The 25906-nt window shown below is 42.8% G+C and overlaps 1 long non-coding RNA gene across 1 annotated transcript in view; it reads left to right on the top strand.

Annotated features, from left to right (window-relative positions):
• The first annotated feature begins 3670 nt into the window (after positions 1 to 3670).
• The window catches only part of LOC310632053, a 423537-nt gene continuing 401301 nt past the window's right edge, over positions 3671 to 25906 (top strand). Inside the window, exon 1 of the long non-coding RNA XR_014490766.1 lies at positions 3671 to 3724. This is a non-coding gene — a long non-coding RNA (uncharacterized lncRNA). The remainder of the gene's footprint in view (positions 3725 to 25906) is intronic.

Here is a 25906-nt window from a genome sequence, read left to right as displayed (position 1 = left end):
GGATGAATGGTAAAGCAAAAATTCTTGGGAAAATAGTGAAAAGGACTGCCACAACCCACAGAAACAAAACTGCTTTTTTTCTGTTTGAAATCTGTGACAGCTGAGCTAGAAATAAACTGGGTCAGTTTTCATTCAGAACCAACACCCTGGGATTACAGAGGTTCAGTTTTGCTTTTGAACTGGGATAAGGTCTTTCTGTGGGAATATGTTCCCCTCTCTCCACCCTTTCCCATGAAAACCAAAGTGGAGTTTAAGGAGGAAATAAATAAATCTGTTCTGAAAATATAGACTGGTTTTCTGGAGAAAAAGAAAGGAACTGATATACCTTGGTGGTGATACTGCTTCAGCAACATCTGGCTACATCGTTATGTCTCACAACCGGAGAGGTCATCTAGTGTTCTAGACACCACTTATTAATTCTTCGTCCAAACAGTTTTTCCCTGCAAGAATATGGATAATGCTGCCATCTACTGACACACATATAGCAAAAGGAACAGAGTCAAGATATTCTGAATTGCCCTGAAGCCACCTGTCATTGTTTTGCTTCAGCTAGGAAAGAAAAAGAGGTTTATAAGTCTTGTGGACAAACTATACAATCCTTGCTCTCAAAGTCACTCACAGGTTCCTGGTGTGGAAAAAAGTTCCTCCAGAACCTCTATCCTTCATTAGATAATGGAAACCATGCAAAGTCTTGTGTCAATTGTAATGTATTGGCCTTATCTGTTTTAATTCACTTGCTTAATGTCTGACTGCTTGCTTAATGTCTGACCTACTTTCCATGTGTTATATGGTTGCTGTTACTGAGCCAGACTTGCTGTCTCCAGGCTGATAATTAGGCTTGGGGCAGGAAACTGCTTCTTTAAAACTATTGGTCGCCGCCTAGAGGCCAACTGTATAAATAGCTGCACAGCAGCTATTAGCTTGCTTCTGTTCTGTTCTGAGTTAATAAACTTGTTGCTGTTTCAACACATTGTCTTGCTTAATGCCTTTGAACCGGAGATATAACACAATGGTACAACTCCATGAGCCTTCAGAGTTGGTTTTTATTCACAGATACTGCCAGTAAATGTAATTCTTTCTCTCAGAAAATTGGGGGAACCTTCCATTTCGTAGAAGTGGGAAAAGAGAAAGGGCCAGTACTGTCAATCACATTGCATAACATTCAATAGAGCACACCCTTTTTAATAAAACCATCAGCATATGTAAATTGCCCAATTTTTCAAAGGCATAGGGCAGGGGTCGGCAACCTTGGCTCTTTTATGACTTGTGGACTTCAACTCCCAGAATTCCTGAGCCAGCATAGGGCAAGGGGTTGAATAATCAAATCCTTGTTTTAGTGTATTCCAGAATGCGTATTTTAATACCAAAATGGGTATTAAAATGCCTTAGTAGGAAGGAAACCACTTCTGGGGAATGGGAAGAACCAAACAGAGAGAACGTATTTGCCTTAACTAGAATGCTATTGTTCTAGCAAAGTGTACAGAACCCTCTTAACAAACAATTGAGAAAACAATGGCATAATGATAAAAGGGAATGGCTTGCTTGTACTTGATTTTGCTAGAAAAGAAAGAACTCAGACAAAAAACACTACTATTGTTAGTACAGCTTACTCTTTAGGGTGAACAGAAGGAGTTTCAGAACAGGGCTCAGCCTGATGGACAATTTGGGGGAGAATGTACAAGAAAATGTATACATGATGTACAAGAAAGAAGAACCAGTTTGGGCTAGTGATTAAAGAACCAGGCTAGAAGTTCTAGTTCATTTTAGGCATGAAAGCCAACTGGGTGATTTTAGGCCAGTCGCACTCTCTCAACCCAACCCACCTACCAGGTTTGTTGTTGTGGGGAAAATAGGAGGTTGGAAAGAGGATTAGGTTTGTTGCTGCCTTGAGTGACTTATAAAAATGCTAATAAAAGTGGGATAAAAAATATAAATTGAAAATAAATGAAAACCAGCAGAGCAGGCAAAATCTTTGGCTAATTTTGTGACAGCATCTTTTGTCAATCTGGCCAGAATTTAATTTTGAAAAAGAGGAGAGAAAGGCAGTGACAGCACCAAGTTCCCTCATAGTAACCTGAGCAGGAAAGGTCCAGTAAATGTATCGCAGAGAGTGTGTATATATTTTGTCTCTAATGGCAGGAAAGGAGTAGTCTTCTTTGTTTACGCAGACTTCAGGATTATGTAAACAGAGCTGGGGTACCCCGGCTCCTGCTCCCCCAGCCAGGGCAGTCACCCTCCTAGGGTATCACAAACATCGGCCAGGTGCTACCCATATGTCTGTTGATCTTAGGGCTCCTGAATCACAAACTTGGTCATTCTTTTTAGGGTCTCTGGAAAAAAGGAGAGGGAGAGGAAGGTGTTGTTTTCATGCAGAAGTCAGAAAGAGCCAGAAATCATATTAGGAGAAGATGCTTCCAGGCAGAAGTGAATTTTCTTCCTCTCTGGCAGGGTGGGGGGTGGGTGGGGGGAGCAGGAAACTAACAATGGGCTATTCAGTTACTGTTCCTGAAGTCAAAGAAGTCCCTTCTTAGAAGGGGATTATAACAAGAACTGCAGCAAATCAACGCTTGGGGGAAGAGCTGAAGGGTGAAAGGGTGCCCCATAGTTATGGTGACCATATTTTCTTGCTGGACTAAAACCTGAAAAGGGGAAGATCTGAAAGAGGTTCATAAAGTTAAAAGACGTAATTGTTTATGTTTATAACTTTGGTTTGTAAAGGAAAAAAACAATAGCAAGACTAAGAAAAGCTTTACAAAAATGCATATTATAATTTTGAAAAAATGCCTCAAAAGCATAAAAGCTATGAGCACAGTAAAAATTAAATAACCGAAATAAAAGATAGAAGTGAAGTTTTTGAAAAATAAATAAATGTAAAGAACAGCTTTCTGAAACAAAGGACCGGTCACTGTAATCCATAGTTCAAGGGTAAGAAACAGGGAATGCTCCAGGGAAGGGATGATTTCTCCCACCACCCCATGGATCCATCACCAAGTCTGAGGAGGTTTCATGTTCATTTGTTTTGTTTTGTTTTCTCATGTGTTTTTTTGGGGGGGGAGGGGTACTCAATAAAATATAGTACATGGCTAATGCAACCACAATTCTGCACACATATGCTCCGAAATTTATACTTTGTGACTAGACATATAGAGGAGCCTGACAACGCCATTCAATTTTTCCAGTATTCTGGAAGGGAGACTCGGCAATCTCATTGTTATTTAGCACAGTGGCAGATTTCCCTATGCCTCCAGATATGGAAGGAAGGGAGGGAGGGAGGGAGGGAGAGAGGGAAGGATTTGGTAGTCTTCTAGTTCAATCCCCTGCTCAAGCAGGAGACCCCATCAGACAATCTGCTGTCCAGTCTCTTCTTAAAAATTTCAAGTGATGGAACACCCACAACTTCTGGAAAAAAAACATTCCAATGGTTGATTGTTCTCACTGTCAGGAAATTTCTCCTTAGTTCCAGGTTGCTTCTCTCCTTTGTTAGTTTCCATCCATTGCTTTTCTTGCCTTCTGGTGCTTTGCAGAAGGAAGGAAGGAAGGAAGGAAGGAAGGAAGGAAGGAAGGAAGGAAGGAAGGAAGGAAGGAAGGAAGGAAGGAAGGAGGGAGGGAGGGAGGGAGGGAGGGAGGGAGGGAGGGAGGGAGGGAGGGGGGAGGGAGGGAGGGAGGAAGGAAGGAAGGAAGGAAGGAAGGAAGGAAGGAAGGAAGGAAGGAAGGAAGGAAGGAAGTTTTTTTCCATGCTCCCTGTCACTTTCCAGAAGGAAACTCAGTGGTGAGCCCACTGTAGATTGGAAGTTCTTCTATTCCTACTGCTTTTTTTGCTCATACTGTTCCTTTTGCCTCTGAAGCGATGACCCAAAAGGGTGCTAGTTATCTAGTAGGACCTAAAAATCATTCTCATTCTCCAATCATTGGTCCCTTGTATCTCTACCAAGGAAAGATAGCAACGTATGTGAACCTGTAGGTTCATAAGCTGCCATTGCAAAATCTATTTTCAGCCTGGCATTTAATAATGACAACAAAGGAGATGTTTTTCTTACCCTTACAAGGGAGGAAAACAATATTTTATAGGTATTTTCTTATTATTATTATTATTATTATTATTATTATTATTATTATTATTATTATTATTATTATTTATTACACATTCAAAGAATGGTTCTGAGACTTCCTGGAATAACTGTGGATCCAGAAGCCATTGCCTACTTTCCAGACTGAGATAGAGTGAGTGACCCAAGATTACCCAGCTAGCTTTGTGCCTAGGGTGGGACTAGAACTCACAGTCTCCCAGTTTCTAGCCTGTGTACTGCTGTAACCAGCACACAAAATAAGGGAGAAACTACAGACTCTGCTGCCATCACATAATCCAGATTTTTGGAATCCCAAATATTGCAGCTCTACCCTCTTTATAAATCCACACACATCACAGGGCACCCAGCAATCTGGGCTATTAAATATGTCCAGCTGCAGAAGCTTTCAATTTTCCTTTTCCTCCCCACCCTGCTTCCCCCTTTCTTTAAGAAAATGTCCTCCAGAACTGGGTTATTACACTAGTTGATCTTTTTAAGCAGAGCCATATCAACTGAAAACGGAAATCCAGTTTGGAATGTTGCTAGCTGTATCCAAGGGCTAACTGAGAAGCCGTTCTTTTGAAACATCCTTTCTCAGCAAAACACATGCACATACTGATACCCTCCAGATGTATTTGGTTATAGCTCCCATCATCCCCCCTGGGTGCCTCAGGTAGAGAGATTGGATGAAGGTAAAATCATGAGGACATGACACAAAATAAGAGATGGGTGGGGCATGTTCACCCCATAGTTAGATGCAAATAGGCAGGAAAGCAATTATTCTGTTGTTCCTAGCTGTTCCAGCTCTACTGAGTGGCAATACCACAACTTCTTCCTTGGCCCCTGTGGGACTGATTTTATTGTTCTTTGTTGTAGTGGGAGCTGCTTTTCATTTTGCTTTTTGTTTGTAACAATTCTGATCCTTTGGGATGAGCACCTTTAAGCAGGGGAGAAGTCTTTTTATCACAGGGTTCAAAGTAAATTCTTTTGCAAGAAGCAGTACAGTAGCTGTTTGAGGAGAATAAACAATGCATTCTTTCTGTTTATAATCTTATCATTTCAAAGTCTGCCCTGCACAGAAAAGCAGAAATACCATTTAAAAAAAATTATACCCTAGAAGCATGCATTTTTAAAATGTCCTGCTTTAGACTTCTATTTGGCCCTCAGCCAAATAGATAAAATTCTGGCCAACTGCCACATTATTTACATAGACCCAGTATAATGCTATTAATAGCATGCCCCGCATTCTCCTAGGAAGACCTGGCTGAATTAATAATTAATTTTAATTAATACTTTTTATTTGTGATTCATTATGTTTTTAAAGTAATTAAAATTTAATTAAATGGTGCAGTCACACAAGGTGGAAAGGTTGCACCCTCAGCATCCAAATAGCCCAAATAACTTACGTACTATTTGACAACTAGGAGGTGAAACTCTCCTGCCTTGGGAGGCTGGGAAAACAATGAAACAGTGGAACGCCACACTTATTTTTTTTAAAAAAATAACACAATGGGGGAAAAATAGGAAGTGATTCAGAAGGGAAAAAAATGGAGCATTGCCTTCCTTGGGTGGGAAACTATAAGCAGTAAGTGCTATCTAGAGTAGACAAAGAACATGAAACTCTTTGCAGGAAAGTTAAAGAGTATGAAGAGGCAAAGTATGTTAAATTGCACAGAAATTAGTGCAAAGGTATTGCAATTGCTTTCTTTTAAAGATCTGAATCCCTTCCCTCCCCCCTCTTTTTTTTTCCTTTTCCCCAGAAGTGGATGAAATTGACAGAAAAACCAGACAATTAATTTTGAGGGGAGAACACAATTGTTAAAACAAGAAGCATAGGTGTTTGAGGGTTTGGTGTGATTCATTACTTCAGCCAAGTGTTTGGCTGTAGTTTCTGCCTGATTTGCTTGCTTGCATCACCTTCTGAAACTCTCAGGATTGCGGGCAAAGACAACTTGACAAGACCTGATCCCAGTCACTTCCTTCTGTGATTGTGGCTACTATATTGAAACCCACAGACACGGGCACACCTACACCTCCCTTACTAGGCCAGAAAGGGACAGTGTGGGAAAAATCCTACATACAAGGATAACAAAGTAGAAAAAGCAAATTGGCATACAACTCTATTATTTATAATAATTTTACTCAGTTAAAAATAGAAAGAAAATATTTGTTGGGGGGATACAACACTATTATGATATAAACCATGATCTTTAAAGAAAAGAAAATTATGGGATAGTATGTGTCTGTTGTGTGAATTGGCATGGTGTCCTAATGGTGGAGCTTTTATCTCATAATCAGGAAGCTGTGAGTTCAGTCCTAGGTAGCAGCAGATATTTCCCTCTCTGGGTGCAAAGAGAAAATATTTGCTGTGAACATCGCATAGGCATCAGGAAGGGCATCCAGCCAGTAAGCGCTCAGCTCCATTCAATTGCCCCAACCGCACCCCAATGCAAAGGGATTACAGGTTCATTAAAAGAAGAAAAAATGTGTCGGTTGTGAAAAGAAGGGAAGGGGTAAGGGCAGGATAAGATAGGACAGGAAGGAAAACAAAAATAATAGAAAATGGAATAAATTAAACCAGCTGAAGGAAGTTCGAGTTAGACTGGGTCAAGTGAAAATTGGAATAAGGTTGAGAAATAAATACTGTACATTCATTCAGAAGAGAAAGCATCATCACTGGTTTTGATCAGTTGGCACAGCTGCATTCCAGGGGTTACTCAATTGCATAATGGACACAATGCTTACAGAGGCTTTTGCATCGGGAGAGGGTAAGTAGACATAGCCATCTTGCCTTGACTTAAAAACCATCCAAATTGTCCCTTTACCCAAATACTTCTGTATTTATACATCTGGAAGTTTTCCTTCACATTACTTTATTTTTGTTTATTTTATTTTTCTTAGACTGGGGCTGGCTTTAGGCTCCTGAGCTCAGTGAAATCCTCAAAACAAGATGATTTCAGAAGAGATGATGTTGGCAATAATCCAATGAAAAGATCAACAGGAGATCCAGCAACAAGGTTTGTTTTTATTGACTTTCCTCTTGGGAATAGAATTCACACCTCATTAGAACGCGATATTAGACAAAGTGATGGACATTATGAAGAAACCCAAGGAGGTTATAAATTAAAATATAGTCATCTCAATCAATGAATTAGACTGAATGTATCCCAGCTGAATCACAAGTAGCTCATCCACAGGAAGGTATTTGACAGATTGGCAGGTCATGATGTTACGTGAAGCAATGCGGCACAGTTCCATTCGCGAGAGGTGTGAGATTTGTGTGGGATGGTCTGCGCAGGCTGTGCATGGTAAGAAAAGAAGAAACAAGCCTTTTCTTCAAGTAAAGTCAATACAATTTAGGGGAAGGGACAATGCTCAAAAAGTATCCAATGGCCTTCTACTGCTAAGGGTGAGCTGGTCTGGCCATTTAAGCTGCTTGGGTGGGAAGCATAGATGTGGAGATCATGAAAGCAAGAGAGATGAATATGAGACATAGCTCTGAGCAGTTTGGCATTAGAGGAGGCCATAAATGTGATGGATGCAAGAGCAAAAAAGAGTAGCAGAGCAACTGCAAGCTTTACTATTGAGCTATAGCAGCTGAAGGTATAAAACAAGGGTCTTCAAACTTGGCCCTTTTATGACTTGTGGACTTCAACTCCCAGAATTCCTCAGCCAGGCACACCGGCTTCTTAAGTTAGTAGTGCGGTTGTTAAGTGATTCTGGCATCTCCATTGACTTTGCTTGCCAGAGGGTCACAAAAGAGAATCATGTGACCCCAGGACACTGCAACCGTCATAAATCTGAGCCACTTACCAAGTGGCTGAATTTTGATCATGTGACGTAACTGTGAAAAACGCTCATAAGTCATTTTTTCCAGAGCTGTTGTAACTTCGAATGGTCACTAAACGAACTGTTGTAAGTCAAGACTGTAGAAGTCTCTTCTTTTGGCTATGGAATGGGTCCAGATACCGATAGAGCCCCTAAACTGATTAAACCTATGTTGCCTTTCTCACTTTGACAAAAGGATTGAAGAAATGGGAAGTGACCTGCTTGGAAGTTCTAAGTGTGTTCGGATTCAGGGATCCACTTGAATGCTTTATTCATAGCTCTTTTATTCCTGGAGCCAATATCAGCTGAAGAAGATCTTTTTATTATTATTATTATTATTATTATTATTATTATTATTATTATTATTATTATTATTGTTGTTGTTGTTGTTGTTGTTGTTATTGATGATGATGATGATGATAATAATAATAATAATAATAATAATAATAATAATAATAATAATAATAATTTTCCAATTTTACATTTGAGTATTTAAAAAGCAACATGGTGACTGGGTTAATCAATAGCTCAATAACAAAATCTTTAGTGCAAATCTCAGGTTACAACATCATATATTTCTTCTTTTTTCCCCTTAACATTTACTGTCTCGTATTCAAACTAGTACAGTTCTAATTCTATCAATTCAATAAAAACATCATTATTACATTTATCAATAATTTTTAGCTTATATATATATATATCTTAATTACATTCAATCTTCATAAACAACCCATATCCTGTTATTAATTTTTACCCCATTTTTGATTTCTCATCAATATTCCAATTTAACTTTTGATATTTATAATTTTCAGACTCTTGGGTAACCAAGATTTCCCTTGTCTCACTTCATAACAAAATATATTATCCAAAATACACAAAATATATCAGCTGAAGAAGATCTGGCGCAAATATCACATATTGTATTAACAAATTTGTAGTAGAGTGATCTAATACAGGTTAAGCTGCATTAATGCAGAATTGCAAGAGTAAGATTTTTGGAGATGCTCCACATTTTGAAATCTTATCTAATACATAGCAGTCTGATGCCTTTCAAATAAATGCCAAGCATTCTAGCCTGGATACAGAAAAGATATGAATCATGATGTTGCACACAAGCACACACATACACAATGATGAGAGGTCCTCTCAAAGTAGAAGATCACCTCCAGGGCAATGTAAAGAGGGAGGCATGCAGGTCATAATTCAATAGACTTGCAGGTTACAGACTGTTATATTAGAACAAAATTCAATTTCCCAAGAAGCTTATGTTTATATAACCAGTTTTCACCCCTTATGGCTGTAAACACATATTGTAAAATAAATACATTTGTGATTCTAACTCAAGGGTGAAAACCCGTATGCGCACACCCACCAACACACTATTTGTGGCCTTTCGTCGCATAGAAATTGTGCTGAAAATTGATAGCAAAGTGCCCAGATTTCAGGTGGCAGTTTATTTTCCAGAATGAAAGATAGAAAAGGCAATGCTGGGTTTTTCCTAATTTTAAAATTTAAAATTTTATGTTATTTTAAATATTGTCAGGTGTGTCAAGTTGCAAATTATAACTAAGGTGGTCTATAATTTTGATTAATACATAATAAAATAAAATATAAATTGCTTTTTTCAGGATGATTTTAGACTCTCATTCTCTTTTGCATTCCCCCCCCCAATTTTAAAGATGGAAATAGGAGTTGAGGGCTTCTTGCAGGCAAACCACACCCACTTTTAAAAATATCACAAACTATTTGTGATTGTTTAAAAATGTCCCAAAATGTTTAAAAATGTCCCAAACTCTTTAAAACAGTTAAAGATGGGATAAGCTGGGGATGGGTGGGTTTTGTCCATGGTTAGGCTGACTCTGTCCACAGCTAGGAGTTTGATCCTGACCAGTTCAAGGTTGACTCAGCCTTCCATCTTTCTGAGATTGGTAAAATGAGGAGCCAGACTGTTGGGGGGGGGAGTGTAATATGCTGACTCTGTAAACAGCTCAGAGAGTGCATTAAAGTACTAGGAAGTCTAAGTGCTACTGCTGTTGCTAAACCACAAGTATTTGGCTAAGATGTTTATTATGCTCTAGCAATGTTGCATCCCTGGGTGGCCTGCTATAGGTCTTTCTACCACTTTTATAAATTACAGAATTAGGACAATTTCCCCACTTACTATAGGAAGGAGGACCCAAGGTAAGAATGTGGATTTCATTAGCAAACTGGGATCTACAGAAAAGACAGCTACTTCTAGTATCCAGCACATATTATCTCCATTTGGCTTCCTTTAAGGTAACTCTGTATCGACTTTAAACCTCACAGCTATTGTACACAAGCAGTAGAGATCCATCATGCCAAGGAATGGACTTGTCTTCCATTGTTGTAAAGCAGATGGTAAGATAAAGTAGGTGGGTCCCACTTCTGGGTGTCTCAGCGTGCTTCTGGGAATAGCCACAATAGCAGAAGCAACAGCAATGCAATAAAGATAGTAACAAATACAGTAAATGAACTCAATGTCAACACTCATTAAATTAATAGTTAATGAAATTTAGACTATTAGCAGATAATATGCTCCTCAGTGGATCAATGTTTTATTTTTCTTTCTACAAGAAACCACACATACACACACAGAAACCTATAAAGGGATTGCTGTGACATGTAATTTTATATAAGTGTTGATGACTTTTTACATTAACAAACAAACAAGGCTTTGTTGCTTCTTCCATCCATCTCCCTTCCATGCATTTGAGCTAACGTGTCCATGTGTCTCCAGCAAGTGGAGACCAAGTTAAATATGAGAAATATTTTCTCAAAATACTTCCTGTCAGATTTGCCTTCAATGAAGCAACTGCAGTTTTCTCTAGATTATTATTTTTTAAAATATATATATATATCCCTGCCAAAAAGTAAAATAACTGAGGGCTATCTGGTATGTAGAACCGGCTATGTTTTCACACACTTCTATATTAAGTCCTAAGCCCTGAACTTTCCATGAACCATTTTAAAGCACTGATTGAAATTTAATGTGCTGTAAATTATGTGTTTCCTGTTTGACTAATAGCAAGAGTGATTTGTTCTCTTATTTGAATAAGTTTTAAACTCAGAACTAATTCATCCCTTCGTTAATGCAGGTGCTAATTTATGCTAAGAACAACCCTCCCTTCCATCCAGATCTTTGGAAGAAAAATCATGGATCTGTATCCCTGAGTTCTTATTTAAATAAAACTGATGCTTCTTGGAGTAGAAACACAGGCTGGGCTGGAATGGGAGAATGCCTCTTAAAACTTTCCCATAAGAAAATATGGTCAGCTGTAGTCAGAAAGGTATTTATGTATTTAGGCTTTTTATACCAACGTGTACTAAAATTTCTTGGCAGTTTATAGTACAAATCATAAAACCAAGAATATTAAACCTCAATCTTTTACATTTAAAGATTATTTTTAAAGACCTTACTAAAGCCTGTTTAAAAGTCAAGGTAGTCTCACCCAGGAACACATTTCCAAGATTTAGAATGGCTATGGAGAAGATTCAACCAGAAATCCCCATAGGATGAAACCTGCGAGTGAATTTCTTCATCTGATTTCAGTAATGTTGTAACTTTCATCTTTGCAGTGAAGCTAACTTCATTATCTTTCTGTACATGTGCCTTCCCACACTGTTTTAAAGCAGGGAGTCAGGACTTCAAGTTCCAGATGTATGTATGTATGTTTCTTTGTTTGTTTGTTTGTTTGTTTGGGGTTGTTTATATTGCTCACACAACTTGAGTGGACCCTGGGCATTTATTGCTTCATGTACTTCACTATGTGAGAACCTTGTCAGGTTACATTCTTGCCCATTTTGTGAAGTGAGACTTGTGTCCACTGTCCTTTTGTAATAGCTTCACTGAGTAAGCCGCCCACCAATGGCTACTTTTGCTGAAAGACACAAAAGTACTGGATAAGGTTGTGGTATTGTGTTAGGTATATGTGCCACACATCTGACTAAACTTGCCTCTGTTTAGATTTTCAAGCTCTTGCAATTGCTTTTGGGATCTTGACTTTCATCCCATTTTGTCGATAGATTGTAGGCTTCTCAGTATGACAACTGGTTTCTTTCTTCTTTTTCCCAGGGAATTCTCCATGAGTCTTCCACCTTTCCAGAAGATGCCAACTCAAGTTCAAACAACCATTTGTTCTCTAGTACCAACTTTTGTTGTCTGAATACATCCAGAGGGCCCTCTATTGAAGATGGCTGTTAAAGGGGATTTTCACATTCCTGTCCAACAGTATAAAGATGCTCTGCAGTTAAGCTCAATTTCTGGTGATTTGTAGACTCAATCGTGTCATTTTGCAAGCAATGGCAATCTAAGTATGTTGCCACATTCTTCCAGGATGTTTTGATTTCCTAATCCTAAAATCCTTTCAGTTTTTTCTGGTGGTCTCCCATTCCAGTAGTAACCAAGTCCAATCTTGCTTAGCTTCTGACCCCAGGCAAGAAGGCTAAGTGTATTATATCTGTAAACAGTATTAATATACCGTATATACTTGAGTATAAGCCGACTCGAGTATAAGCCGAGACCCCCATTTTCACCCCCCAAAACTGGAAAAAGTTCGTGACTCGAGTATAAGCCGATCCGCCGTTCTGCAAGCCTCCGCCGCCAGCAGAGGCTCGATCCGCCATTTTGCAAGCCTGAATACACAGGAATACCCTGTGTGGCCGCGGCTCTCGGGGAAGCCCTGGCTGTCCGCTTCCTCGCTCCACGCTGCCATTCGGGGCCCGCGCGTTCCCCGGGCAAATCGCGGCGCCCAGCAGGCGAGGAAACACGCCCGCTCCAGTCGCCCCCCCTTCCCTCAGGAGACGCGAAGCAAGTGACCGCCCGGAGCTTACCGAGGACTTGCGCGCGGCCGAGGCTTCGGTGCTTCCAGGATCGCGCGCACCTCTCCCAAGCCGCCGCCGTCCGGAGACCTGCCGAAGTTTGGGGAGATTTGGGGAGGTGCGCGCGCACCTCCCCAAACCTCCCCAAACGTCAGCAGGTCTCCGGATCTCCGTGCCCTGCCTGCCTGCTTCTTTCCGCAGCGGAAAGAATCAGGCAGGCAAGGCACGGAGATCCGGAGACCTGCCGACGTTTGGGGAGGTTTGGGGAGGTGCCCAAACCTCCCCAAACGTCAGCAGGTCTCCGGATCTCCGTGACCTGCCTGCCTGCTTCTTTCCGCAGCGGAAAGAAGCAGGCAGGCAAGGCACAGAGATCTGGAGACCTGCCGACGTTTGGGGAGGTTTGGGGAGGTGCGCGCGCACCTCCCCAAACCTCCCCAAACTTCGGCAGGTCTCCGGACGGCGGTGGCTTGGGAGAGGTGCGCGCAATCCCGGAAGCACCAAAGCCTCGGCCGCGCACAAGTCCTCGGTAAGTTTTTTTTGTTGACTGGAGTATAAGCCGAAGTGGAATTTTTCAGCCCAAAAAGTGGGCTGAAAAATTCGGCTTATACTCAAGTATATACGGTAAGTTAAACAAGTTATTCCGGTTATTCGATGAGGGAAAAACAAATCTGACAGGAGAACACGCGCAGTGGCGTAGCGTGGGTTGTCAGCACCCGGGGCAAGGCAAGTAATTTGCACCCCCTAACCTGTGGATTTTAGCACTCGAGTCTCTTCCACTAGCTCAGGAATTCTGGGAGTTGAAGTCCATGAGTCATAAAAGAGCCAAGGTTGCCTACTCCTGAGTTAGGTTCAAGGCAAAAAAGGGTCTCTGGAGAAGAGGGAAAATGCTAGTTTAAAACTGAAACAAGGCAACTTTAAGGTGCCTCAGCTGTGATTTAGGATGAGACAAAGAGAGGACATGGCGTTGAAAATGGTTAATGGGGCATGTTTGTTCCACTCTTAGTGGACGTCAGGATAAACCCCACGAGAGAATGACCTTACAACAGATGTGAATAGGCTTGGACTACGTTTGTAGATTGAGTGGATACATCACATGGAGCGATGATGGGCTTCATCAAGATTTATGATCCCACAATTGGCTAGTTTTCTCCATCTTGTCCTAAACCCTGGATACCAACCACAGTTTATGGCTTAGCATGTGGCGTGGGGTTGACCCAACATGTTAGGCGACAAACAATGACTTCCAACTTACAATGCCTCAGCTTCCCAAGGTTATTCCAAATCCGGAAAAGCCAACCAACCCACCCTGCAGCTTTGCCTGCTTAGGCTGAACCCCAGGAATTCATACTTGCTGCGGCGCCCGACCTATTTTCTGCCCAGACGCTGCTTATCCAAGCCAAGCCGCCTCCTTCTCTTTGGCACCTCACCCCAAAGATTCGCCGGCCTGGCTGGAAACTCTTGCTGCTGGCGACGTGTGTCGGGGGGGCGGTTCCGATCGCCGATGCACAGTTGGATCGGCAACCTGCCGACGCAGCTTTTGTTCCAGAGCAGGGACCCCCGGAGAGACGCTGCAGCGATCCTCCCCCCACGGGAAATCCACCCTCTTTCAAGCCCCGCCGCACCCCCCCCGCCTTTGGCAACCCCGGGAGCGCCTTGGGAGAGCCTCCGCAGCGGAGCCCCGGGCTTGCAGGAGGGCCGCGCTCTGTGCACGCTCAGGAGCCGCCTTCTCCTTTGCGGGGGGGGAGGAGGGAGAGAAGGCTTCCGTCCAGCGCCAGAGCGAAGGCGGAGCGGCCCGAAGGAGGAGTCACGCTGTGTGTTTGTGTGTTTGTGTGTGTGTGTGTGTGTGTGGTGCGCCGTGGGGCGTCAGGCCCTTCCCGGCTGGGGCTCCGGTGCCTCCGCCCTGCCGGATCCCGGCGCCGTCAAGCGCGCCCCCCCAGATGTTGCGCCCGGTGCGGCCAGCCCCCCCTGCACCCCCCACACTACGCCACTGAACACGCGGGAACTTTGACAGCTGTCAAAGTTCCCCGCACGGCGCAGGCGCAGCCACTGACAGCTCGCGGCTGTCAAAACACCGAGCCATGCGGAAGCAAGAACTGTCAAGAGCAGATGGTGCGGATTGGTCCGGATAGACGCGGCACCAAAAGGAACGTTCCTGATTAGTCCTCACTGACAGCTGCCGGCTATAAAAGCCGGACAAGTTATTCTGTTTTTGCCTTGCTCTAAATAAACCCTTAGTTAAGTAACCTGTCGTCCCGAGTGGTCCTTCGGCTACTTTACTGGCGACGAAGGTGGGATCGCTCCAGAGCTGAAGTCACGGCTGAGGAAGAGAGTTCCCGGCCAGAGCTGTCACTGGAAGTTTTAACTTCCAACGGAGCGAGACCTAGGACCGGACGACATGGCAAACTTCGGGCGTGTGAGGGAATTCGATACCCGCCATCCCGAGAGATGGCAATCACACCTGGGGCAAGTTGAGGGATTTCTTCTCATCAGCAAAATCACCGACGACAGAGCAAAGGCCGCCGCTCTCCTATACATCAGCGGACCCCCGGTATACGACGCTGCCGTCGGGCTGTTTAGCCCGGTACCCATCACCGAAGTCTCCTACGTGGACCTGGTTGACCAGCTTAACAAGCATTATATGCCGGCACGCTCAGAACTGTACTGGCGAGTACAATTCGCCCAGAAGAAACAGCGACCAGACGAACCCGCAAACGACTTCATCGCCGGGGTCAGACATGCCGCGCGAAACTGCTGCTTCCCCGACCTGGAAGACCGCATCAGAGACCAGGTGGTGATCGGGTTGAGGGACGAGCGACTACAGAAGAAACTGACATCCAAACCCGACATGAGTCTAGCGGAATTGACCCGGGAAATTATGGCCTACGAGTATAACCACAAGAAGAGAGTGACCACCACGACCCCAGAGAGCCCCGCGACCGTATACCAAGAGAGCGCAACTTTCAGCGACAGCGAAGAATCGGTGGACTTCACTGACGGGGAGGCCCTTCAGCGCAGAATGGAACGCAGACAACAGAGAAGAAGCGACACATCGGATCGCCGGAGAGCCAGGAATCCCCCACCAACACCACCACGATACGAACAACGGGCCGCCTGCACCAGCTGCGGGGGCAATTATGCCCATGGAAGCTGCCGGTTCAGAAATCCTAAGTGCCACAATTGCGGGAAGACCGGCCACATCAAACCAGTGTGCCAAAGCAGGGGGCGCGACAATGTGAATGATCTGGAGGCCAATTCCCCAGGTAGGCCAACTACCCGGACCAACATAGAAAAAATGCCAGGGGCCCTAATAGAAACAATTGATAAGGTACACAGCCTAAGCTCAAAGGTGAGGATAAGGGTAAAAATTCAGGGAGTCACCTGCCCCATGGAGGTGGACTCAGGGTCAGCAGTCTCCCTAATTTCATTCAAAACGTATCAGGAGATCTGCCAGCAAAGCAAGGGGAAAATCCCTCTGAGGCAAACCCAGGTCCACTTAGCAGATTTCCAAAAAAACCCCATTCCTCTGGAAGGGAAGGCTAAGGTAGCAGTCGAGTACAAAAATTTCAAGGGACCCCTAGAAGTTCTAGTGACCCCAGGAAACCGCACCAACCTGATAGGGCTGAACTGGTTCGGGCCTCTGGGCATCGCCATTACTGGGGTAAATTCAGTCCAATCCTCTAGCCTCGAAGCCGTCTGCAACAAGTATGCAGACGTCTTCGATGGCACCCTAGGAAAATACACTGGCCCACCCATCACCTTACAATTAAACCCAGCCATCCAGCCCATAAAGATAAGAGCTCGGAGAGTACCATTTGCCCTTAAAGAAAAAATAGAAAATGAACTAGAACGCCTTGTAGGTCTCGGAGTGCTAGAACCCACAGAAGGGGGAAGCTGGGAGACCCCAATAGTCACCCCAGTTAAACCTAACGGGGAAATTAGAATATGTGCGGACTATAAGGCGACCCTAAACCTAGCTATCAGCCCCCATGCTTACCCGGTGCCAGCGGTAAGGGACGTATTTGCTTCCATCCGCTCCGGCGCCATTTTCGCCAAACTCGATCTGACGCAGGCGTACTTGCAACTGCCTGTCACAAATGACACCGCGGAAGCTCAAACAATTGTCACCCACCGCGGTGCCTTTAAAGTAAAAAGGCTCCAATTTGGCATCTCAGCAGCCCCGGGTATCTTCCAAGGTATCATGGAAAAAACCCTGAAAGGAATACCCGGGGTCTGCCCCTATTTCGACGATGTTCTCATCGCAGGAGAAAACGAAGCAAACTTAGCTGACAGACTGTCAGCTGTACTGAGCCGGCTCAGAGAAGCCGGCCTTAAACTTAAACGAGAAAAGTGCTCCATCGGAGTCATATCCACAGAATTCCTAGGGTACAAAATAGACGGCCAAGGCATCCACCCCACTGAGGAAAAACTAAGGGCTATTCAGACAGCACCTAGCCCAAAGAATAAACAAGAACTCCAAGCATTTTTAGGATTATTAAACTTCTATCACGCCTTCATTCCCCACAAGGCAACCATAGCGGAGCCACTGCATAGGCTCCTAGACAAGGGAACTGTCTGGTCCTGGACCAAAACACATGAAAATAGCTTCCAATCATTAAAAAAGATTATTTGCAACAGTTCAACAATCACCCTTTTCCGTGAAGACACACCAATATGCATCGCTTGCGATGCATCCCCCTATGGAATCGGGGCTGTGTTAAGTCATCTATACAAGGATGGCACACAAAGACCCATAGCCTTTTATTCACGCACACTGTCAAAAGCAGAAAGGAACTATGCACAAATAGACAGAGAAGCACTAGCAATAGTCGCAGGGGTTAAAAAATTCCATGACTACCTCTATGGGAGATCCTTTACCATATTCACAGATCACAAACCCCTACTAGGAATATTCACGTGGAATAAAGCAACACCGCAGATTCTCTCACCAAGAATACTGCGATGGTCCACCTTCTTATCTGCCTACTCTTATCAGTTAATACATAAACCAGGGAAGGAATTAGGACACGCAGACTGCCTCAGCAGACTGCCAATTCAAAGCAAGGACCCAGACCCAGCCCCAGCAGGGCTGATTCTAGCAATCTCCCAACTTCCCGACTGCCCCCTCTCCGCAAAGATTATAGCTAAAAACTCAGCTAAAGACAAAATACTCAGCAGAATCCTCAGGTGGGCAACGACTGGATGGCCAGCACAAAACCCACACCCCCAATTCCAGCCATTCTATAACAGAAGAAATGAAATATCTTCACATATGGGATGCCTTCTATGGGGAAATCGAGTCATAATACCTAATAGGAACACAAACCAAACATTAGACATCTTACACGAAGGACATCCTGGCATTGTCAAGATGAAAGCTATGGCCAGAAGTTATGTCTGGTGGCCTGGCATAGATAAAGAGATAGAAAAATATGTAGGAGGGTGCTACACCTGTCAAGCAACACGAAGCGAACCGCCCCAAGCTCCAATTCACAAATGGGAAACTACTAAAAACCCATGGTCACGCATACATTTAGATTTCGCAGGACCTATCCAGGGACAGAGTTTCCTAATAGTAGTGGACAGCTATTCTAAATGGTTAGAAGTCACTCCCCTTAGAAAAACAACGTCTGGAGCCACGATACAAGCCCTTAGGAAAATATTCGCCACACATGGCCTACCAGACACCATGGTTTCAGACAATGGACCTCAATTCACCTCTCGTGAATTTCAGATGTTCGCTATGAAGAACTGTATTAGGCGGGTCATGTCTGCACCATTCTACCCATCAACGAACGGGATGGCTGAAATTATGGTGCGTTCCACAAAAGAAGCTTTGAAAAAATTCGTAAAGGGAAACTGGCAGCGGCGACTCAGCCAGTTCCTAATGTCACAACACGCAACTCCATGAACAACAACGGGCAAATCACCCGCGGAACTAAGATGGGGGCGGAGGCTGATAACGCGGCTCGACAGACTACATCCTGACACATACCCGGAAGAAAACGATCACCCCCACCCAACCCGCACCCTCAAACCTGGGCAAATGATATGGGCACGGTCATACACAGACAAAAACAAATGGGTCCAAGGGACAGTGCTAAAACAAACCGGACCCATCTCTTATCTTATATCCACACAAACACACGGTAATCTACGCCGCCATATCGATCAACTCAGACCAAGACAACCACCCCACAGCCCAGAACCCCACCCAGAGGAACACGAACTGCAAGCCCCCGCAGAAATACTGCCCGCACCAAACCAAGAGGAAGAGGGGCAAGAAAACTTACTACCGCCTGAACCAGACATCGCCCCACTTCCAAGACGCTCCAACAGAAACAGAAGACCTCCTACCTACCTAAAGGACTACCAGTGGGCAGGTTCCAACGGCCAAGGGGGAGGAAACGCTCCAGGGGAGGGGTAAGGGGTGTATTATATCTGTAAACAGTATTAATATAAGTTAAACAAGTTATTCCGGTTATTCGATGAGGGAAAAACAAATCTGACAGGAGAACACGCGGGAACTTTGACAGCTGTCAAAGTTCCCCGCACGGCGCAGGCGCAGCCACTGACAGCTCGCGGCTGTCAAAACACCGAGCCATGCGGAAGCAAGAACTGTCAAGAGCAGACGGCGCGGATTGGTCCGGATAAACGTGGCGCCAAAAGGAACGTTCCTGATTAGTCCTCACTGACAGCTGCCGGCTATAAAAGCCGGACAAGTTATTCTGTTTTTGCCTTGCTCTAAATAAACCCTTAGTTAAGTAACCTGTCATCCCGAGTGGTCCTTCGGCTACTTTACTAAGACTTGAGAGGCAGAATATGCCTGAGAAGCCAGAAGGGGCCAAAGGGCAACTACTTTGAACCAATCAGGTGAATGTTCTCTAGTCGAAAAGGAGAACTAGTCAAATGAGCAATGCTGTCTAAAAGAGGAAGACCGCTTTGCTTTGCACACCCCAGAAATTGAGGAAAGGCACAGAAGGTGGAGATCTCACCCCCATAAATGGGGGCATGGTAATCCTAAGGAATCTCAGATAATGGAGGGTTCTGGAACAAAACTCCTGAAGGTTCCAGTAGCTTTAGGATCTTAGCAGTAAAGGGGGTCTTCAAACTGTGTCACCCATCCCTGTGTCTTTTTTGTGCCACAACTTGTTATGATCTCTCCTCCAAACAAAAATTAACTTAGGGGACTTCCGGTGGCGATGCGACATCGAAAGACAGCCGTTTTCGGGCTGCCCGCTCCGCAGCTGTGTTTTTCCATCGTAAACAGCGTCTATCAGCTGTTTAGATGGATTTGAAGCCCCCTCCTCGGGAGAAGAGGAGGGGGTGAGGCCCCAGGTAGGGGTTGAGCTCTCTGGGGCCGCCTGAGCTGAGAGCTTGGGTGGCTGAAGGATGAGCCCCCCCCGAAGCCTGGGTTGATCCGAGCTGCGCAGCGCCTCTGCTCTGGGATTCTTGGAGCAGAGCCAGGCGTTAGCAACCACCCCTGCCAAAAGGAAATACTTTTGATTATCAAGATGCAGGCAGAGCGGTACAGGAGGTCAAGGTGAAGTGGACTCTTTATTTTTACTCTCTAGCTCAATGGATTTTATAGCTTTAAAGTGAAAGTGCGTAATAAGTGAAAGTGGGGGAAGATGGCGGCTAAAACTTCTAAAGCTCTTCGGAATGCGGGGTCTTCCCAGGTGCAAGAGACCTCACAGCAAGCTTTGCTTCCTCCTGCATCTCCTCCGGTATTGACGCTTAAGGATTTACAAGACGCTCTTGGAAAGCACGCACAACTGATGTCTGATATGATGGATGAAAAGTTGAAAAAGCTGGAGGAGAAATTGGAGGAGAAAATGGAGGAGAAAATGGAGAAATTGGAGAAGAAGATGGAAGAGAAGCTGAGAGCAATGAGGGTGGACATCTTGTCTAAGGTTGTATCTGTAGCTGAATGTGTGCAACAGCTGGATGTACAAGTGGAGGATCTCAGTCAAAAGAACTCTATATTAGAAGCAAAGGTATTAGAAAATGAAAATATAAGGGATAAAATGGATGAAGAATTGAGCCGTGTTCAGTATAATCAGATGCAGAATGCTATTAGAATTAGGGGTTTAAAGGAGAATGGTAAAGAAGATTTAAAGCAGCTGATTTCTGAGGCTCTGGAAGGGGTACTGGGCCAGTCAGCATCTGAAATTGAGGGAAATATGGACAAAGTTTTTCGTGTAAATTCATGGATTGCAAGACAGAGGAAGTTACCCAGAGATGTGGTGGTCTATTTTACAAAGAGAGTAATTAGAGATGAAGTCATTCAAGCTGCTTATGATACTAATTTGGTAGTGGCTGAGCAAGAAGTTTTGGTTTTAAAAGAGATTCCTCCGAAGATCCTAAGGAGAAGGAAAGATTTCGCATTTCTAGTACAGGAACTTAAGAAACGTGATATTAAGTTCAGATGGGAGATCCCAGTTGGGTTGGTGACAACGCACGAAGGTAAAAGACATCGTTTGGTTACTGTGGCTCAGGCACGTGATTTTTATAGTAATGTGTTAAAAGCAACCCCCCTATCATTTTTGGAAGCTGCAAAAGGACATGGTGTGGGAAAGTTTCAAGATGTTGCAGACAGACAGACAGAGGACAATGGTGGTGGAGGGGATCAAGCTACAGTCTCATCGGTTGTTGCAGGAGGCCAGAAGATGACGCGTGCCGCCCTAAGAAGAGCGAGACGAGAGCAAGAGCAAGACCAGCGGAAAGTTATGGAATCTTCAAAGTGTGCTTACAAGGAGGAGAGCGGTCTAAAGAAGTTTTGGGGGTCATGACAGAGGTGCTCCAAAAGTTTTGGGGCGTTAAGATTGCTGGTTAAATTTTTAGATTAGAATGTCAATGGAGTAAAATTATTATAGAGGAGAAAGAAAGTTTTTTTTCTTTTTTTTAATATTTTATATAATTTAAGATTGATGTTATTTGCTTGCTAGAAAAGTATATTAGGGTTACGGACTTAAAGTATGTGTTGAACTAAGAGTGGGTATGTAAGCACCTAATTAATAACAAGTTGTCTTAGAGATTGCTTAAAAATTTTTTTTATATATACTCTTTTTATTTGAACTTTTATTTGAACTTAAGGATGATTTGGAACTGTGAGACATTTGGCGTGATACACGCAAGAACTATTTTAGATTATAGTTTAGTTTGGTTGGAGATTATTAAGATTAACAGAGATAAGCGCTTTTGGTGCGTAACTGAGAATTTGTTTGGAAATTAGAGAAAGGTGGGAGAATGCAAATAGCAGGTGAAAGTTTTTTTTTCTTTTCCCTTTTTTTTTTTTAAATTAATATGAATAAGGACTGGGATTAAGAAAATTTATTTTGAGTAAAGATCTTTTTTTGTTTTCCTCTTTTTCTTCTCTACTTTATTTGTAATATTAATATTGTTTGTATTCATTTTATATGAGCTAGAGAGAGATAGAATTTATACTTTATTGTTGATAATATAGGGGTGTTTATGTTTGTTTTTTGATTTTATGCCCTGTATTTAGCTCTGGGAAGTCGGGGGGGGGAGGAGGGAGTGGGGGAGAGGGATAGGGGTGGGGGAGGGGGGGATTAAAGTCAAAATGTATTGTAAAACTTTTTAAATAAAAAAAAAATAACTTAGGGGAAACGAAAGGAGGGAAAAATCAGGAAATGGATGGTTGCTAAGGTCTTGCTGGAAACATTTTGGTCATAAAATGTAATTGAATGTATGGATGACCTGGATAGTTTCAAAAGGCAAAAGAAAAAAAATGGTAGTAGCTCTAATGTTAAAGACCACATAGCTCTCAATTCGAGTTTCTAGGACATATAGGTGGAAAAGCACTAATGCACTATATCTACTGATAAAGGATAATATTTGTAGCTCAGGGTTGAAATGAGGGATCCTTGATGCTCTTTTGAGTCTGCAAGAAAACAACCAAGCTCAGAGAGCCATATGTTTTCTTGATAGGCTTCCAGGAGGCTGACCACAATGGGACTAGATTGCTGGACCAGACAAATCCAGCTCAGCTTTAATGTTGTCATTTCTCAGCAGCAGTATTCCCAGCCTGTTGTCATTTCTCAGCATTAGCAGTGAAAAGTGTAAACCATCCCAAATTCAGCTATTTTAAATTGGAGAATCTATTTACAGTATCTCCTTCCAGAGCTAGGTGAAAGCTTTGGCAAATGACCTTGTTACTGCAGCCAACTTTCAATCACTGCTGACAGTGAGACCAAACCTTAACCATTACCATTGTTCAGTAATTAAAATGTATTATCTGTTTTTTAAAAAAGCATGTTGACAAAAGAGGTTCTGAGCAATGTACAAGCGTGTGCATGAAGTTCTGAAACAGTGGCACAAGCCTCAAAAAGGACATGGTGGCTGTATTAATTTCCAATAAGCATTTTGCATGTTTTTGGTTTACTAATTACAATTATGTGGCCTTTGAGCAAAAAAGAGATTAAAAGGAAATGTTCATTTTAGAAACCTGCCATGGACTATGCCTAAGCATCTCAGCCAAGCACATTGTCTCTGAGGGAAAAATTTTCCCAGACTTGTGCCAGGTTCATCATCCTCTTTGGTAGCATGACCCAGAGTCTTACGGTGAATATGATACTTCTAGTACATCTGAACCCTTTAACTCTTTATCATTTACTCTCCAAAGGAAGGGCAAAAAATATTTGTTAGAAAGCAACTACTGTTGTCTGAATTATACAGGTAGATCTTGAGATGCCTAGTTCTCTCCTGCCCTCTAGTGGGCTTATCTACAAATTTATATAAATTCAAAGATTTCATAGGTACTAAAATGATCCCCAACCACCCCTTATGTTCTACAATGAAGCTAATGTATGAATTGTGGCAGCCATTTCCATACCGCAGAACCAACTCCATCCAGAATCACAAAACTAAGATTTGAAAGTGATAAAGGCAGGGCTTTTTTCTCATAGAATGCCCAGAACGGAGTTCCAGCACCTTTTTTGGATGGAACCTTGTAAGGTAGGCAAAGTGGGTTGTATGACATGTGTGAGTTCCGGGACCTTTTTCTTTTACAAAAAAAGCACTGGATAAAGGTATTGGATTCTCATGTCAATTGTATCTATGACTATTCAAAAAAGTACAGATACTCTTCTTTAGCAACCACAATTGGCATTAGCAATTGTTATCAAGATAAGTGAAACTGCAACTGTGCTTACTTCAGCTTTCCTTTGCTTTGCACACCCGCTAAGGTCATGAATGTGTGGACTGATTGTAAAATTGCTTTTCCATCACTGTGATATCTGCAAATAGTCACTAAACAAGGGCTACCTGTAACTCCCATTGAGCATACAGACTTATTCTCAACAAAGTAAAATATAAGGTTGCTATGTTAATTATCTTGTTACAATGCAACACTACTGTTAACCTTGTTCATTTATAAACTCTGGAATGTTTATGGTGAAAACTGATTAAAGGGACACAGTGGTAGTCTTGAGTTTGCTCTTTTACCATAGAAGAAAACATCCGAGATGCAGGCCACATCAGTAGAATCCCTTTAATAAGGGATTCCAGGCTCCTATTTTTATTATCTTTCCTGCACATAAGGCGTTTATATTCTGCCACCTTTTAAAATATATTAATATGCCAACATTTTCTCCTATGTTGCAACAGAAGCTTTAAAATAATATCTGTCGTTGCAAGGTTTATTTTTTAGCTATCTTTAAATGATTTAAGAATTTTTAAATGATTTCATTTATTGAAATTAAATAGTAAATATTAATAACATTAATTTTTATTGAATTTATTTTATTAAATTTATTAAATTTTATTGCAATAGTACATATGTAATATTAATATTAAATTAAATATTAAATATTTTAAATGATTTCATTCTTTGACAAAGTGACTAAATTAATAGACCAGCAAAATGCTCTGGACATAGTATACATCATGCATGTGAAACTGCCAGTCCATAGGCCGGATGTGTCATGCCAAAAACACAACCAAAAAAGTCCCAATACGTCACACAATGTCACGTGACGTTGCGACGTTGTCATGCCTAGTATACGTAGACTTCAGCAAGGGATTCGACAAAGTAGACTACAACCAACTTCTTGATAAATTAGAAATACTGTATGTAGGATAGACAGCATTACCAGCAGATGGGTTTGTATCCGGCTAACAAACTATACTCAATGAGTAGTCCTTAACAGCACTACATCCACATGGAGAGAAGAAAGCAGTGGGGTACCACAAGGTTCCGTCTTAGGCCCAGTACTCTTCAATATCTTCATGACTTAGATGAGAGAATAGAAGGGGATCTGATCAAATTTGCAGATGACACTAAGTTGGCAGGAGTAGCCAACACCCCAGAAGACAAGCTCAGGATCCAAACAGATCCTGACAGACTTGAACAATGGACCCTACTCAACAACATGAAATTTAATGTGGAGAAAAGCAAGGTTTTACACCTAGGCAGGAAAAACCAAAGGTACAAGTACAGATTGGGCAAGACCTGGCTCAAAAACAGTAACTGCGAGAGGGACCTTGGAATCCTAGTGGACGATCATTTAAACATGAGCCAGCAGTGTATGGAAGCAGCCAAGAAAGCTAATACAATCCTTGGTTGTATAAACACAGGCATAGAATCAAAATCACGCGAAGTATCAATACCGCTTTATAAATTCTTAGAAGGACCATATCTGGAATACTGCATCCAGTTTTGGTCACATTACAAAAAAGATGTTGAGACTTTGATAAAGTGCAAAGAAGAGCAACTAAGATGATTAAAGGCTTGCTTAAGCAGGGGATCGGACTAGAAGATCCATACCCATACCCTTCCCAAGCCATGTGGCACCAATAGGGCAACCCCACATACCATTCCTGACCCACATCTCGCTCACCCCATTGCATCCTCCCCTACCCAGCAGCAGCCACTTAACTGCCTGTTGGCCTTGGCCTTGGCCTTGGCCTTGCTGGCCTCCACATTTTCTCGCTGCAGGCTTCCCTCAAACAAAGTAAATGGAGAAACCAGAGGAAAAGAAGGCAGATTCCTGATGCTCTCTGCCAGAGAAATCTTAGAAACATAACATATTCACAGTACACTAGAACTGATTTTGAACCTTTGCACACCTATTCCTCTACACATATTCTTCCTTTTAAAATGAGAAGAGGCATTTCTTTCGCCTTTTTGAAGTGTGAAGTATTTTCAACAAATA

Source organism: Vipera ursinii (assembly GCF_947247035.1).
Source record: "Vipera ursinii genome assembly, chromosome: 1".
NCBI classification, from domain to species: domain Eukaryota; kingdom Metazoa; phylum Chordata; class Lepidosauria; order Squamata; family Viperidae; genus Vipera; species Vipera ursinii.
Note: the sequence above shows the minus strand (reverse complement) of the source record. Positions and strands in the feature narration are given on the sequence as shown.